Consider the following 15,203-nt stretch of genomic DNA (forward strand, 5'->3'; position numbering starts at 1 on the left):
GATGATAGTTCTAACAGTTGCTAAAAAGGCCTTTCTTAAAATTAGAGGTACGTCACTATCCCCATCCATGTCTAGAACAACAAAGTCAACTGGGAATATAAATTTATCAATTTTGACAAGCATGTCTTTAATAATACCCCTAGGAAATATAATTGTTTTATCTACCAATTGAATGCTCATCCTAGTTTGTTTGGGTTTCTCAAGACCTATTTAAAAATTTTATAGGGCATGGCATTAATACTTGCCTCTAAAGCCAAAGCATTGTTAAGATTCAAACTACCAATTAAGCAAGGAATCGTAAAACTCCCTAGATCTTTCAACTTGTTGGGTAGCTTATTCTGTAGAACGGCTGAGCAAACTACGTTTAGTTCCACATGCGACGCCTCATCCAACTTTCGCTTATTTGCTAAAAACTCCTTTGAGAATTTAACTGCGTTTGGCATCTGCAAAAGGGCTTCAAAAAACGGTAAGTTAATATGTAATTTTTTTAATAATTTAAGGAATTTATTGAATTGTTCATTTGTGGGGCCTTTCCTTGTCGTGTTGGGGTATGGCACACGCAGTTTATACGATTTGCTTACTAGTTTTTACTTGCTGTGGTTCACCTCATTCTTACTGTTACTTACCATAAGTCCTTGCTTCGGCTCTGGTTCAGGTTCAACTACCCCTTCTTCATCTTAAACAGTAATCACATGAAGTTGCTCCCTTGGATTAGTTTCAGTGTTACTTGGTAGGCCACCTTGTGGTCGTTCAGAGATCAACTTAGCAAACTGTCCTCTTTGAGTTTCGATCCCTTGAATTAACGCTTGTTGATTCTTAAGTGCTGTTTCAGTATTCTGAAAACGAGTTTCTAACACTGAGATGAATTTTGTGAGCATCTCTTCAAGGTTCGATTTCTTCTCTTATTGGTAAGGTGGTTGTTGAAAACCTAAAGGATGTTGTGGTCTTTGATTTCCTTGACCACCCCACGAGAAATTGGGATGGTTCCTCCAACTTGCATTATAAGTGCTACTATACGGGTTATTTTGAGGACTAGAATTATTACCCATATAGTGGATTTGTTCCTCATCGGTGCCAGGGTTGACAGATGAATAATCTGTGTTGTGCACTCCTCCTCCATTTGAATCACACCACATCACTGGATGTACCTGAGTAGAACCATATAAACCATCAATCTTTTTATTTAAAAGTTCTATATGGTTATATAGCATAGTGACCGCATCGAGGTTGAAAACACCAGCTGCTTTTGTTGGCTTTGTTCTCATGACTTGCCAATGATAGTTATTCAGTGAGATCTCTTCAATAAATTCGTAAGCCTCTTCAGGTGTTTTGTTGTTTAAAGTTCCACTGGGGGCTTTGTCGATAAGTTACCTTGTTGAGGGGTTCACGTCGTTGTAAAAAGTCCAAACCTACAGCCATAGAGGTAACCCATGGTGAGGGCATCTTCTTAATAAATCATTGTATCTCTCCCATGCATCATAAAGAGTTTCTAGATCCATCTGCACAAAAGAAGAGATATCATTCCTCAATTTAGCCGTTTTGGCCGGTGGAAAATATTTAAGTAAAATTTTTTCGGTCATTTGTTCCCAAGTGGTGATTGACCCTCGTGGTAGCGAGTTCAACCACTGTTTAGCCTTATTCCTTAATGAAAAGGGAAATAACCGAAGGTAAATGGGATCATCAGAAACACCATTGATCTTAAAGGTGTCGCAGAATTCCAGAAAATTTGCCAAATGAGTGTTTGGATCCTCGTCCTGCAAACCATCAAACTGAACAAACTGTTGTATCATTTGAATCATGTTAGACTTCAGTTCAAAATTATTTGCAGCAATAGCAGGTCTAACTGCACTCGAATTAGTTCCTGTTAAATTAGGTTTAGCATAATCATACATAGTACGAGGAGTAGGATTCTGATTTACTGGATTTGCAGCAACCACAGGAGGTAGCAGTTTATTCTGATTATCAGCCTTCTCCTCGATGTTATTGTTGTCGTCCTCATGCTCTTCCTCTATGTATTGTAGGCTTCACCTTATTTCTCTTCGGTTTCTACGAGCTGTGCTCTCAATTTCGCAGTCAAAAAGTAGAGGTCCTAATGGGTTTCTTCTAGTCATAAACTGTAAAAACCTGCCAGTAGTAAAGAAAGGAAAATTAGGAATTAAAATAAAAACAAAATTAAATTGAAATAAAAAAATGGCTAAAGTAATAAAAATTAAGCGTTCCTAATATCTTAATCCTCGGCAACGGTGCCAAATACTTGATGGTCGCTAAACTAACTAAAAATTTGACCAAGGCAAACGCACCTATCGAACAGTAGTATAGTTATAGTGAGACCGAAAATATCGTATCCACAAGGACTAAAAGTACTAGTAATTACTATCTTTTTATTATCTAGCCTAACAATTAATAGAATGCTTTAACTAAGACTAATTATCTAACTAACTAAGTTTGTGACAGAGATTAAAGTTGGAAAATACTTTTGGAAAACCGATGGAAAAGACAATACCTAAGAAAGAATCCACCTAGACTTCACTTATTATCTCTAAATTAGATGATTTATTCACTTGACTTAATCCGTAGAAATCCCTGATTTATGTTAATATCTCTCTTGAGACTAAAAACAACTGACTATAGGTTGATTAATCAAAATCTCTTTCTAATTAAAACCCCTATTGTCGCATTAACTTGATCTATGGATTCCCTTATTAGATTTGACTCTAATCTGACAAATTTATGCTGTCCTATCTCTAGGATTGCATGCAACTTCACTCAATTATGAATGATCTACTCTTAAACAGGGACTTTTGCCCCACTGAATAAGCACATCAAAAACCTGAATTAATATTCTAGAATATTAACGCAAGAGTTAATTTCACAATTAAGAATAAGAACAAGTACTTATATAACTCAAATAATAATAAGATCAATATTAGGTTTCATCTCCCTTAGGTATTTAGGGAGTTTAGTTCATAATAATGGAAAACATCTCAAAAATTGGAAATCTTCAGTCTTGATGTAGATCTTGTTTCCGAGCTGATTCTGATGGCTGTCCTTGAGCATTTTCTGCCTTCTACTCTGCGAGTCCCCTCTAATCCTCTTCTAGGGTGTTTATATAGACTTTGGAATGCCTCAAAACCCTCAAAATTAGCCTTTTCTGAGGTGAATTAGACTTGGGCTTGACAGGGACATGGTCGTGTGCCATGCCCGTGTGAAGATGCTCACGCTATGTGCAATTCTGACTTGGTTTAATGTCGACACGGCCATGACACACGGGCGTGTGTCCTACCCGTGTGTCACACACGGGCATGTGGGTTACCCGTGTGGAAGTGCCTAGGCCGTGTGAAACACTGAATTAGGCCCAATTTGTCCATTTTTGGCCTGTTTCTTGCTCTTTTTGCTATCCTAAGCTCTCCTGAGTATAAAACATGAAATTAAAGGATTAGGAGCATCAAATTCACTAAAACCAAGGAAAAATCATTCATAAATATGCCAAGAATGGGGTAAAAATAAGTATATATTACGGTTTATTAGTAAATCCAACAACGCATGTTTATCTTCGTCTCTTTTAAATTCTGTTTTCAACAACCCAAGATTATTTTCTCCTTTTTTTAAGGCAAAATTTTCTGATACAAGTACAGTTGCGCTGAAACTAGTATGCGTTGAGTGTTGACTTGGTCTTCCTGGCATTTCTACGACATTTATGCTGAAAAAATGTCCAACCTTTTGCCCCGAAAAACCATCACTCCTTTAGTTCTCGTTTCTCAACCTGCACCTACCAAACCACCAAACACAACTCTTCCACATGCAATTAAATGTAACAAATAATATTTAAACATAGTCCAAGCTCTTAATGAAATGATGAAAATACAAATAAAATATCCTAAAAGACAACTAAATGTACCTAAGTACAAGTAATTAGCTAGATCTAAAGGAATGAAATATAACTCTTTTCAAGAGTTATCGACAGATAGAGGTGGTACCAGTGACTAGTGAGCTGCGACAAAGGTTTTTTTTTGTGAAAATAGAAGATACCTAAAGGCTGGAATTGGATTGGCACTGGCGACAAAGGAAGTTAGAAACAGAGTGGCCGTTGGAGTGGAGACAACTATCGATGGGCAGCGACTGGTGAGTGGTGAGTGGCACCATGGAAAATATTGTCAATGTTGTAGACAAAACTTAACTCATTTCCCTAATCTCTATCATTCAACTACCTAGGGACTTTTAAAGTCCCCACATATAAACAAACCAACCAAAAGATGTAACCCATTACCATGAACCTTAAATACCAAATAACACTCTTATCTCTAAGAGAGGACCAACAAGAGACCACTTAAGCATAACAATCAGTTTCCCACCTGGCCATCCACATAGATAGGGCACCATTCGTATTGTTAGTGACATGGCACTACCAAACACAGGCCTCCCCCTATAAATATTGATAGGTGCTAAAAGTAACATATTTTTAGCCTCATTCTTAATGTGTTTTTGGGTGATTATTTGATGTTAATGGTGAATTTTATGGTCCTAATCATTTAAATTCATATTTGTATACTTAGGAGAGCATTTTGGAGCAAAAAGAGCTAAAAAAGAGTGAAAATAAAAAAAATAGAGCGATTTACAAGATCCACACGGGCTGGATCATTCCACACGACCTTTACACATAGCCATGTGAGCCACACGGGCTGCCATACTGCCATGTGGAAGGTCGTGTCAATTTTACGAATTGCACTCCAAACAGCAGGAAAAACAATATTTTTAAGGTTTTTCGGGCATTCTAAGACTTATATATGATAAAAATAGGAAGATAAGAGAGAGTCGTCATAGAATACTTAAGAAATCAACTCAAAAAACACCATTGAAGCCGATTCTGAAGTAGATTTTCGTGAAAATTGAAGACTCCCAATTGATTTCTTAAGAGGTTATCATGAGTTTCTTTATTTATTTCGGTTATATTATCTCTAGGTTGTTTTAATTTTTAAGCATGAGTTAATTTTCTAAATACCTAGAGATATGAACCCTATGATAGATTTTGTGGTTTGATTTTTATTTTACTCAATAAAGACTTAGATCTTGTTCTCAATTATGTGTGCTTAATTCTTTGTTTAATATTTCTAGACTATTAATCCATGTTTAATGTGCTTCAATCAGAGGAGGAATAGACTTTGTTTAAGAGTAGATCTAGCGTAATTGAGTGGAGTTGCATGCAATCCTAGAGATAGGGTAACATAAATCTATTGGATTAGAGTCAAATCTAATAGGGGATCCACAGATCGAGTTAATGCGAGAATAGGGGTTTTAATTAGAATGAAATTTCAATTAATCTACCTATAGTCAGTTGCTTTTATTCTTGAAGATAGATATGAACATAATTTAGAGATTTCTACTGATCAAGTTACTAAGTAAAGAAATTGGGTAATTTAGACCGATAATGACAAATGAAATCTAGGTGAATTCTTTCTTAGGTATTGTTTTGCTTCTTGGATGTTAATCGGTTATTTTCTTGTTTTGTTTTTTTGTCGCGTTCGTAGTTAATTAATTTAGTTAATTTTAGTTTTAACCAATTACTCAAATTTATCAGTTAAATAATAGAAAGATGGTAATTTCTAGTACTTTTAGTTTTATTGGGAATGATATCTTTGCTCACTGTAACTATGTAACACCCCCCACCCGTATCTGACACAGGGATAGGGTTCGAGGCGTTACTGGAGTTTAACATTTACAAACATGCTAAATCGGGTCACTGAATTCTGCCTTAATTTAAAACTTTACAACATGTATTTCTTGTCCCATATACAGGCCTTCGAGACCTAAATTATACTTAGAGGTAGTGCGAGACAAAACCAAAATCATTAGATAAACTTTGGGCACACTAGAAAGTTTCTCTTCTTTTGAAAAGTCACACGCCCATGTGGTGGGGCCGTGTGGTCTCCCACGCCCATGTGGCTTGAGACACGCCCGTGCCCTCAGCCCGTGTGCAATCCTAACTTTAAAACACGGCCATGACCCACGCCCGTGTGGTCATCCTGTGCCTAAAACTTGAGCATTTTGTTAGATTCACACGGCCAAGACACACGCCCATGTGTCTAGCCCGTGTTTGGCACTGACTTAAATTTTTTTTAAATGCAGGGGACGCACGGCCATACAACACACCCATGGGAGTGGCCCGTGTGTCACACACGGCCTAGACACATGCCCGTGTGTCTAACCGTGTAGACCCTTATAGGCTATTTTCCAAGCCTTTGGTCACCCCTATCTGTCATTATGCTTATTGATTATCAAATGAAAAATAAAACATGAGTACACTTTTATGAATGATATTTGCAAAGACTTATTGCATGAAAACCTCATATCATTGGTTTCATACATGCTAGGTTATTTTCCCTCTTGTATTTATGGAGGTCCCTTGTCTCATTGACATATGTGAGATTGGCTCATTCTTGTGATTCATTGCTAATTCAAAACAAACCATTATATGAAATATAAACATGCACGGATTTGTAGGTCATAGCCTACTTCAAAATAAGCCAATTTCCATCGCTATATACAAAAAGATGGGTATATCTTTACATGCCTTCGTTTGGAAAAATAAATGACATATAAGCACAATACTCAAAAGTCCTATAAATGCCATTGAACAAAATAAAAATGTCATCATACCAAAGCTGGTCGATTTGATAGTATGCTGACTCTTCAACCACCTTCCAATCCTTACGAGTCCTTGAGCTCTGAAATGCAGGGAAAAGATAGGAGTAGGCATCTACATGCTTAGTAAGCTCGAATAACCGGAAAGTAAACTTACCAAGTAATTTGCATACATCCAAAATAAATAATGAAACCAACAAGTATGAAGTGGTTCCCTATCACATGCACTCAATCAATAAGTTAGTCACATAAGAAAGCATCATGTAATTTATCTTAGATGAGCTCATCATTCAACATCTCATTTAGTACATATGTTTCATATTTAATCTCGATGAGTTTCTAAGAAATCTCGATGGAATATCCATTAACCATCAATTCATAAGGATGATCATTTCAAGTATGCACTCCTGTGAACCTTACATCTTATGGTGGGATTACCAGTCTAGGCTAAATCCCCCATTTTATAAACTCATAAGGCGATGTCAATGTTGGGATTACGAGTCCAGGCTAAATCCCTTATAATGACAAACACCTTTATTAAGCTCAGATCTGAATTACCAGTCCAGGCTAAATTCAGACCCTAATTAGATTACCCGTCCGGGCTAAATCCATAATGCACATGTATTCTTCGAGAGGCTCAATCATCCAGAGGAACACCTGTCCGGGTTAGATCCTTTTCATAATTGAGATCAACGGATTACTCATCCGGGCTAAATCCTTTCTGCAACACATGCAGGATCTCATTACATAGACCAAATATGGTTTATCCATTGAGTTCCCTTTTTAACCTCAACCGAGACACTTTTTAATAAATCATTATCAAGCAAGCATTTCATGTAATTTCATGTCATCAATAAATGCAATCATCATGCATTTATAAACTATATAATTAGGCACATTGCGTGTTTACTTTGAGTTATCCGAACTACCTGGTATTCGTTTCGGTGTCGTGTTTCAGTTATTTCGAAACCTTTCGTTTTCCTCGATCAACCTTCGAAATTTTTTCCTTGGGGTCTATAACAATAAAATAGATTATTAACAACTCACATTATACATTTCAAGTCCAAATTCCACCCCCGGTCCAAATGACCGTTTTGCCCCTAACCTTACACATTTTTACAATTTAGTCCCTAGGCTTGTATAATGAAATGCATGTTATTTATACCTTACCTAAGCCTAGCCAAACATTTTTCTCTCTTATGGTAGCCCACATTTACCATTATTTCTTCATTTCTACCACATAATTTACAACTTTTGCAAAAAGGTCCCTTTAAGGGTTTTTTCATGAAAATCACCTAGGAAAAGATGTTTAACACACTTTCAACTTTCATTTTCCTCCATAATCCATCAAAATACAATAAAATCATGCATGGATAAATTTTCAAACATGAACCCTAGCATGAAATATGGGTAGAAATAGAGAGAGCAAGCTACCGGGATTTCAAAAATATGAAGAGCATTAAAAATGGGGCTTGAGAGCACTTACTATTGAGCTTGAAAATGTTGAAAACCCTAGCTATGGAGGCTCTTCAATTTTCGAAATCCATGGAGAAGAAATAGCTAATTTTTGCCTTCATTTTCCCATTTTATTTCATTAAAAAGCCAAATGACCAAAATGCCTTTAAGCCCTTTCTTTAAAATTCCATCCATGCAAGCCCATTTTTGTCCAAAAATTTAGAAATGGAGCAAATTGCTCACCAAGACCCTCTAATTTATAATCTAAAGTAATTTTATACAAATTGCTTCTAGAATCCAAGTTTTGTAATTTATTCAATTTAGTCTTTAATTTTCAATTGGACACCTTACCCATAGAATTTCTTCATGAAACATTAGCACATGCATATTCTCATATCCTAGGCCTTATAATAATCATGAAATAAATATTTTGATGTCAGATTTGTGGTCCCCAAACCACTATTCTGACTAGGTCCTATGTCGAGATGTTACTTATCTATTAATTGATAGATGCACTTGCCTTAGTCGAATTTTTAGTTGGTTCCGTGGAAATCAAGTTTTTGGTGTCGTTTCCGATGACTAAAATATTAGGAAAATTTTATTTCTATTAATTTAGCCATTTTTATTTTTATTTTAATATTTTTAATTTAATTTTTACATTCTAATTTAATTTTTACATTCTAATTTTTTGTTTATTTGATTATGACATGTTCTTTTGGTTTATGACTAGAAGAAATCTGTTGGAATCATTACTTTTTGACAGTGAGATTGAAAGAATTACTTGCAAAAATCAGCGAGAAGTTAGAGAAGCAATGCAAGGTCAGTAGATTTTAATAGAAGATCAAGTGGAAAAGGATATTATTGTTGGAGATGGATGATAGTCAAAATAATCAGCAACCTCTTGTTCGTCTTGCTCCTCAGACCATGTATGGTTATGCTAAGCCTACTCTGATTGGGGCTGAATCGAGTATTGTTAGACCGACAGTTGCTGTGAATAATTTTGAGATGAAGACGAATACAATTTAGATGGTGCAACAATATGTTCATTTTGATGGGTTGCAAGATGAAGATCTGATTGCTCATGTGGCTATCTTTCTAGAGGTTTGGAACACTTTCAAGATCAATGGTGTTACTGATAATGTAAGACGCTTACGATTGTCCCCATTCTCTTTAAGGAGCAAGACATAACAGTGGTTGAATTCACTTCTATGGGGTTCTGTCACAACTTTGGATTAGATGATTGAGAAATTTCTGTTGAAGTATTTCCCACCGGCTAAAACAACTAAGTTGAGGAATGACATCTCTTCTTTTTCTCAAATTGAGTTGGAGAGAAATAAGGATCTTCTGAGAATGTGTCCTCATCATGGGTTACCTTTATGGTTACAAGTTCAAACATTTTACAACAGATCCCTCGACTAGGTAACTAATTGATAGTTGCCAGAACATTGAATAATAAGATACCTAAGGCAGCTCAAGAGTTTATTGATGAGATGGCACTGAATAACTATCAGTGACAAGTCATGAGAACAAAACCAATTAAAGCAACCGATGTTTTTAATATAGATGCATTTGCTATGTTGGCAAGTCAGGTGGAATCACTAAGTAAGAAGATTGGTGGTTTGAGTTGCAATAACACGATGAATTTGGTAATGCAGTAGGATGCAACTGGAGCAGGGATGATCGATCCAGAATGTTTACCTTTCGGTTCTAACATGAAGCATGAGCAAGTCAACTTTCTGGTTAATAATTCTAGAACTCAAAATAATCCTTATAGCAAAAACTATAATCTAGGACCCCTTTGTGTTTTCAGCAACCTTATCAGTAAGGAAAGAAACCGAACCTTGAGAAGATGTTAGCTAAATTTATTTTAGTATCTGAAACTCGATTTCAGAACATTAAGACATCTTTGAGAAATCAGCAAGCATCGATTCAATGGCTTGAAAATCATATTGGACAACTTGTTAAACTAGTTTCGGAAAGACAACAAGGCAATTTACCTAGTAATATTGAAACTAACCCAAAGGAGCAAGTCCACGCAATCATTGTTCAAAGCGTGGAAAGGTTAGTCGAGCCTAAAAAGGTGAATTTAGAAGCTGTTGAGAATAATGATTAGGTTGAGGAAAGCTAGAAAGGGCATAAGCCAATGGTTAGAGAATAGAAACCACGAATTCCATATTCGACAACATTGAACCAAGACCGCATAAAAGAATAATATGATAAATTTCTTGAACTTTTAAAAATTTGCATATTAACAAATAAAAAAGAACAACCGAGTAACATAGGGGCTAATAGAGATGACCCCCTTCCTATGCCGCTCCGTCTGGTGTTGAATGGCGAGGGAAATGAAATAGGAAAGGTCGATGACGTGTCCGTGCGACATACACCATAGAAAGTAGGCGTCGTGAGTGTTAACGACGTTAGTGCTCTCACACCTTCCCGTTATCGTGTGAGCCAAAATAGCGTGTAGGTACCTCAGAGATGGAGGGAGAGCCGATGCCTTGGAGCGACTAGGATTATAGGTGGCTGAACATGGTACTAGTGCGTCCCAGCACCGTGAAGGAGAACGATGGATATGGCGGTTGAGAGTATCTAAGTCATTCTCCTCCTTGAACTCCTTCGTATATAATCCCAGTGCAGTACCGAATTTTAGGACGCTAAGCTAGCGGACTAATCCACCTAGGTGATATTGCACTGTGCCGGGATCATCGTAGTTTGTCATTACGATCTGAAGATGAAACGTTGAGCATAGTTCCATCGCGAGCTTGAGATATGTTGGCTCGATAATCCCGAAGAAAATCTCCCAAGGATCGGTGGTTAGGAGGGCCCGAATTGCATCAGCCAACTGAACTTGTTCTACTACAGCCCAGTCAATGCAGTGGCCCGCAATTAGAGGTCGGGCCTGGAGTATTTGGAAAAGTTCTTCTTGGGGCCCGATAGGGAATTACAGGAAAGGGTGGCGAATTTTTGGGTAGGACCCAAGGAAGATGATGTTCCCTTCATTTTCTTTGAAACAGGGACAGCGGTCTTCTTTCCTCGTGAAGACGCCATTGTAAACCTGCAATATAAAGAATAATAATAGTAGGTAAACGAATTTGAAAAAGGAAAAAGTCATGAATTTGAATTAACTATTTCAGCCAAAACTACTAATACTAAGCAAACTCAACCAAAATAATCAATTTGATAGCCTAATTTCGTGACATTGGCATGGTAATAGCATGAGAATGAGCATAGTAATGTCATGGGTATGAGGTTTGCCTAATAACTCGATTTAACATGAAATGTATGACAACTAACCTAAGAATGCAAATTAAATGATAGAATAATGAGCAAAATGAAAAATAGTTCAAGAGAAATAAAGATTATTTTGACAATAAGCATTAGAAATAAGTAAAATAGAAGTGAAAGGAGTAAAAAAATGCTAAGGGAGAGAGATTGAACATCAAAAATGGAGTGGGAAGCGGTGCACGGGCGTGGCAGGGAGGGCGTGTGGACTAGCAGTGGCTAGGGTTAGGGTTTTTGGGTGAAAAAGACAATGAATAGTGTAGCTTATTTATAGATTTTGGGGTACATGGCCATGGAACACGCGTGTTCCCCAATTTCAGCCCGTGTGAATCGTGAATTTTGAATTTGGGTGCATCTGACAATTGTCCCATGCCCGTGTTCCTTGGGCGTATTCGTGCGCATGGCCGTGTCGCACGACCGCGTCTGGCGTTGTTAGTACCACGCCCGTGGTAATTTAACAGTTTCAACCATGGGTACTTGGCACGGACGTGTCGTACGCCCGTGTTAATTTGACAGGTTTGCCCACGGCCATGTCGCACTGCCGTGGCGATTTTTCGTAGCCCATATTGGGGAAATCTTTGCCCTGTTTCCACACGGTTATAAGCACGCCCGTGTGCTTGGTCATGTCTGTGTGGTAAACCTGTATTCAAGAGCTCCGTTAGTAAGTTAGGTGTTAAACACTAAAATTGAAAGAAGTTAATACAGTTAGTGCTAGGGTTGCTTCCTGAGAAGCGCCTATTTATAGTCTAAGATCGACTTACCTCTCCATTGAATGGTCATGGTGGTTCGAGGAGTTTATACTCCTCATTCTTGCTATCATTCTCATCAAAATAAGGTTTTAGACGGGTGTTGTTTACCTTAAAAGTGCCGAACTTGGGATGACTTACCTCGACTGTACCAAATGGGAAAATGCTAAGTACCGTAAGAGGGATTTCTTCATTTAGTTTGGCAGTGACAATGTGAGGATCTGCGGCATCTAATAATAATTTATCTCCAACCTTAAGTTGATTTGGGAAGGTATTGAGCTCGTTCTGGCGTAGTTTTGGTTTATCGTGTGTTCTTGGTTTATGCGTCTGCCATTCATCTAGCTCCTCGATTTGTAGCCTTCGATCTTCATGAATAGGTCCTTTGCTACTGCTTGAGAATGGCTCATGTACTTCCTTCAGACTCATCTCCTGCAAAGTAGGTTGCACCATATTGTCAATTTTAGTAGAATGGTTTAGACAATCACCTTCAATTTCCGATGTGTTGCCAGAATTGCGAGCTTGAATGGTGATTGTTTCGTCTCCCACACGGAGTGTGAGCTCACTTGTGCCAACATCAATAATCGTTTTAGCAGTTACTAAAAAGGGCTGTCCTAAAATCAAAGGAGTGTTGCTATCCTCCTCTATGTCTAGAACAATGAAGTCAACGGGAAATATAAATTTATCGATTTTAACTACCACATCTTCAATAATACCCCTAGGAAATCTTATATTTTTATCTGCTAATTGAATTCTCATCCTAGTCTGTTTGGGTTTCCCAAGACCTAATTGTTTGAACATTTTATAGGGCATGACGTTAATACTAGCCCCTAAATCAGCTAATGCATTATTAACATCTAAACTACTAATTAAGCAAGTAATTGTAAAACTCTCTGGATCTTTTAGTTTGTTAGGTAGTTTATTCTGTAGAATAGCTGAGCAAACTACATTTAGGTCCATATGCGACACCTCTTCCAACTTCCGCTTATTTGCTAAAAGCTCCTTTAAAAATTTCATTGTGTTTGACATCTGCAATAGAGCTTCAATAAACGGTAAGTTAATATGTAATTTTTTTAAGAGTTTAAGAAATTTACCAAATTATTCATCTGAGTGGTCTTTCCTTGTTGCATTGGGGTATGGCACACGAGGTTTATATTCGATATTCACTGATTTTTTTTATTATGACCTACCTCACCTTGACCTCTGCTCATAACAGTTTCTTGCCTCAGTTCTGGCTCAGGCTCAACCAATCCTTCTTCATCTGAACGTTAATCGCATTGAGCTGTTCCCTTGGGTTGGGTTCAGTATTACTTGGCAAGCTACCTTGTGGTAGTTCGGAGATTAGTTTGGAAAGCTGACCTATTTGACTTTCGAGCCCATGGATCGACGCTTGTTGATTTTTAAATGCTGTCTCGGTGTTCTGGAAATGGGTTACTGACACCAAGATAAATTTAGACAGCATCTCTTCAAGGTTAGGTTTCTTTTCCTGTTGATAGGGTGGTTGTTGAAAACCCAGAGGATGTTGTAGTCTTTGATTTCCTTGACCGCCCCACAAGAAATTGGGATGGTTCCTCGAACCTGTATTGTACGTGTTACTATATGGGTTATTTTGGGATCTAGAGTTATTGTTACCCATATATTGGACTTGTTCCTCCTGGATGCTAGGGTTGAAGGGTTGATACTCTGTGCATGCTCCTCCTCCATTCGTCTTGCACCTTATTACTGGATGTACCTGAGTAGAACCAAGTAAACTATCAATGTTTTTATTTAGAAGTTCTACCTGGTTTGACAGCATAGTAACCGAATCGAAGTTATAAACGCCTACTGTTTTAGTTGGCTTAGTCCTCATGACTTGCCACCAATAGTTATTCAGTGACATCTTTTCAATAAATTCGTAAGCCTTTTAGGTGTTTTTTTGTTGATGGTTCCCCCGGCTGCTGCATCAATCATTTGCCTAGTCGAAAAGTTCACACCATTGTAGAATGTTTGAACTTGTAACCATAGAGGTAATCCATGATGAGGACACTTTCGCAGTAGGTCCTTATATCTCTCCCATGCATCGTAAAGAGTTTCTAAGTCCATCTGCACAAACAAAGAGATATCATTACGTAACTTGGCTGTTTTAGCCAGTGAGAAATATTTTAATAGAAATTTTTCGGTCATTTGTTCCCAAGTAGTAATTGACCCTCATGGTAACGAGTTCAACCACTGTTTAGTTTTGTTCCTCAATGAAAAAGGGAATAACCGAAGACGAATGGCATCGTCAGAAATGCCATTAATTTTAAATGTATCACAGAATTCCAGGAAATTTGCCAAATGAGTGTTTGGATCCTCATCCTACAAAGCATCAAACTGAACAAATTGCTGTATCATTTGAATAGTGTTAGGTTTTAGTTCAAAATTATTTGTAGCAATAGCAGGTCTAACTATACTTGACTCAGTTCCTATTAAATTAGGTTTAGCATAATCATACATAGTGCGTGGAGTAGGATTCTGATTAACAGCAATCACAGGAGGTAGCAGATTTTCTTGGTTTTCAGCCATCTCATCGGTTGGGGTTTGAATATCATCTTCTTGCTCGTTCTCTGTGTATCTTAAGCTTCGCGTTATTTCTCTTTGGTTTCTACGAGCTGTGCGATCGATTTATTTGTCAAAAAGTAATGGTCCTAACGGATTTGTTCTAGTCATAAACTATAAAAACCTACCAAGATAAAGAAAAAGTAAATTAATAAATAATAAAAATAAAATAGAATTAACTTACAAGAAAAATAAATGGCTAAAGTAATAAAAATTGAGTGTTCCTAATATCTGTGTTCCCCAGCAACAGCGTCAAAAACTTGATCGCTATTTTCGTGACAGGTAAGTTTTATATATTTATAATTAATCGTTCTTGAAACTAACTATTATCACGATGTAGGCAAGTGTACCTATCGAACAGTAGTATAGTTTTAGCAAGACTGAATTGTCGAACCTAAAGGAACTAAAAGTACTAGTAATGATTGTCTTTTTATTATCTAGCCTAAGAATAAGGGGGTTTTGTTTTAACTAACTAATTATCTAAACTAAGAATTCACAGAAAATAGA

General features: G+C 37.2%; 2 non-coding genes across 2 annotated transcripts; both read left to right on the forward strand.

Moving 5' to 3' along the window:
- The first annotated feature begins 1,425 nt into the window (after nt 1-1,425).
- On the forward strand, nt 1,426-1,532 carry LOC121231601 (small nucleolar RNA R71). The gene has a single exon (XR_005929657.1). It is a non-coding gene; the product is annotated as a small nucleolar RNA R71 (small nucleolar RNA).
- A 12,595-nt stretch (nt 1,533-14,127) lies between these two features.
- LOC121231711 (small nucleolar RNA R71) lies at nt 14,128-14,233 on the forward strand. The gene has a single exon (XR_005929766.1). It is a non-coding gene; the product is annotated as a small nucleolar RNA R71 (small nucleolar RNA).
- Nucleotides 14,234-15,203: the final 970 nt, after the last annotated feature.

This window comes from Gossypium hirsutum, chromosome A06, assembly GCF_007990345.1.
Source record: "Gossypium hirsutum isolate 1008001.06 chromosome A06, Gossypium_hirsutum_v2.1, whole genome shotgun sequence".
Classification (NCBI taxonomy): domain Eukaryota; kingdom Viridiplantae; phylum Streptophyta; class Magnoliopsida; order Malvales; family Malvaceae; genus Gossypium; species Gossypium hirsutum.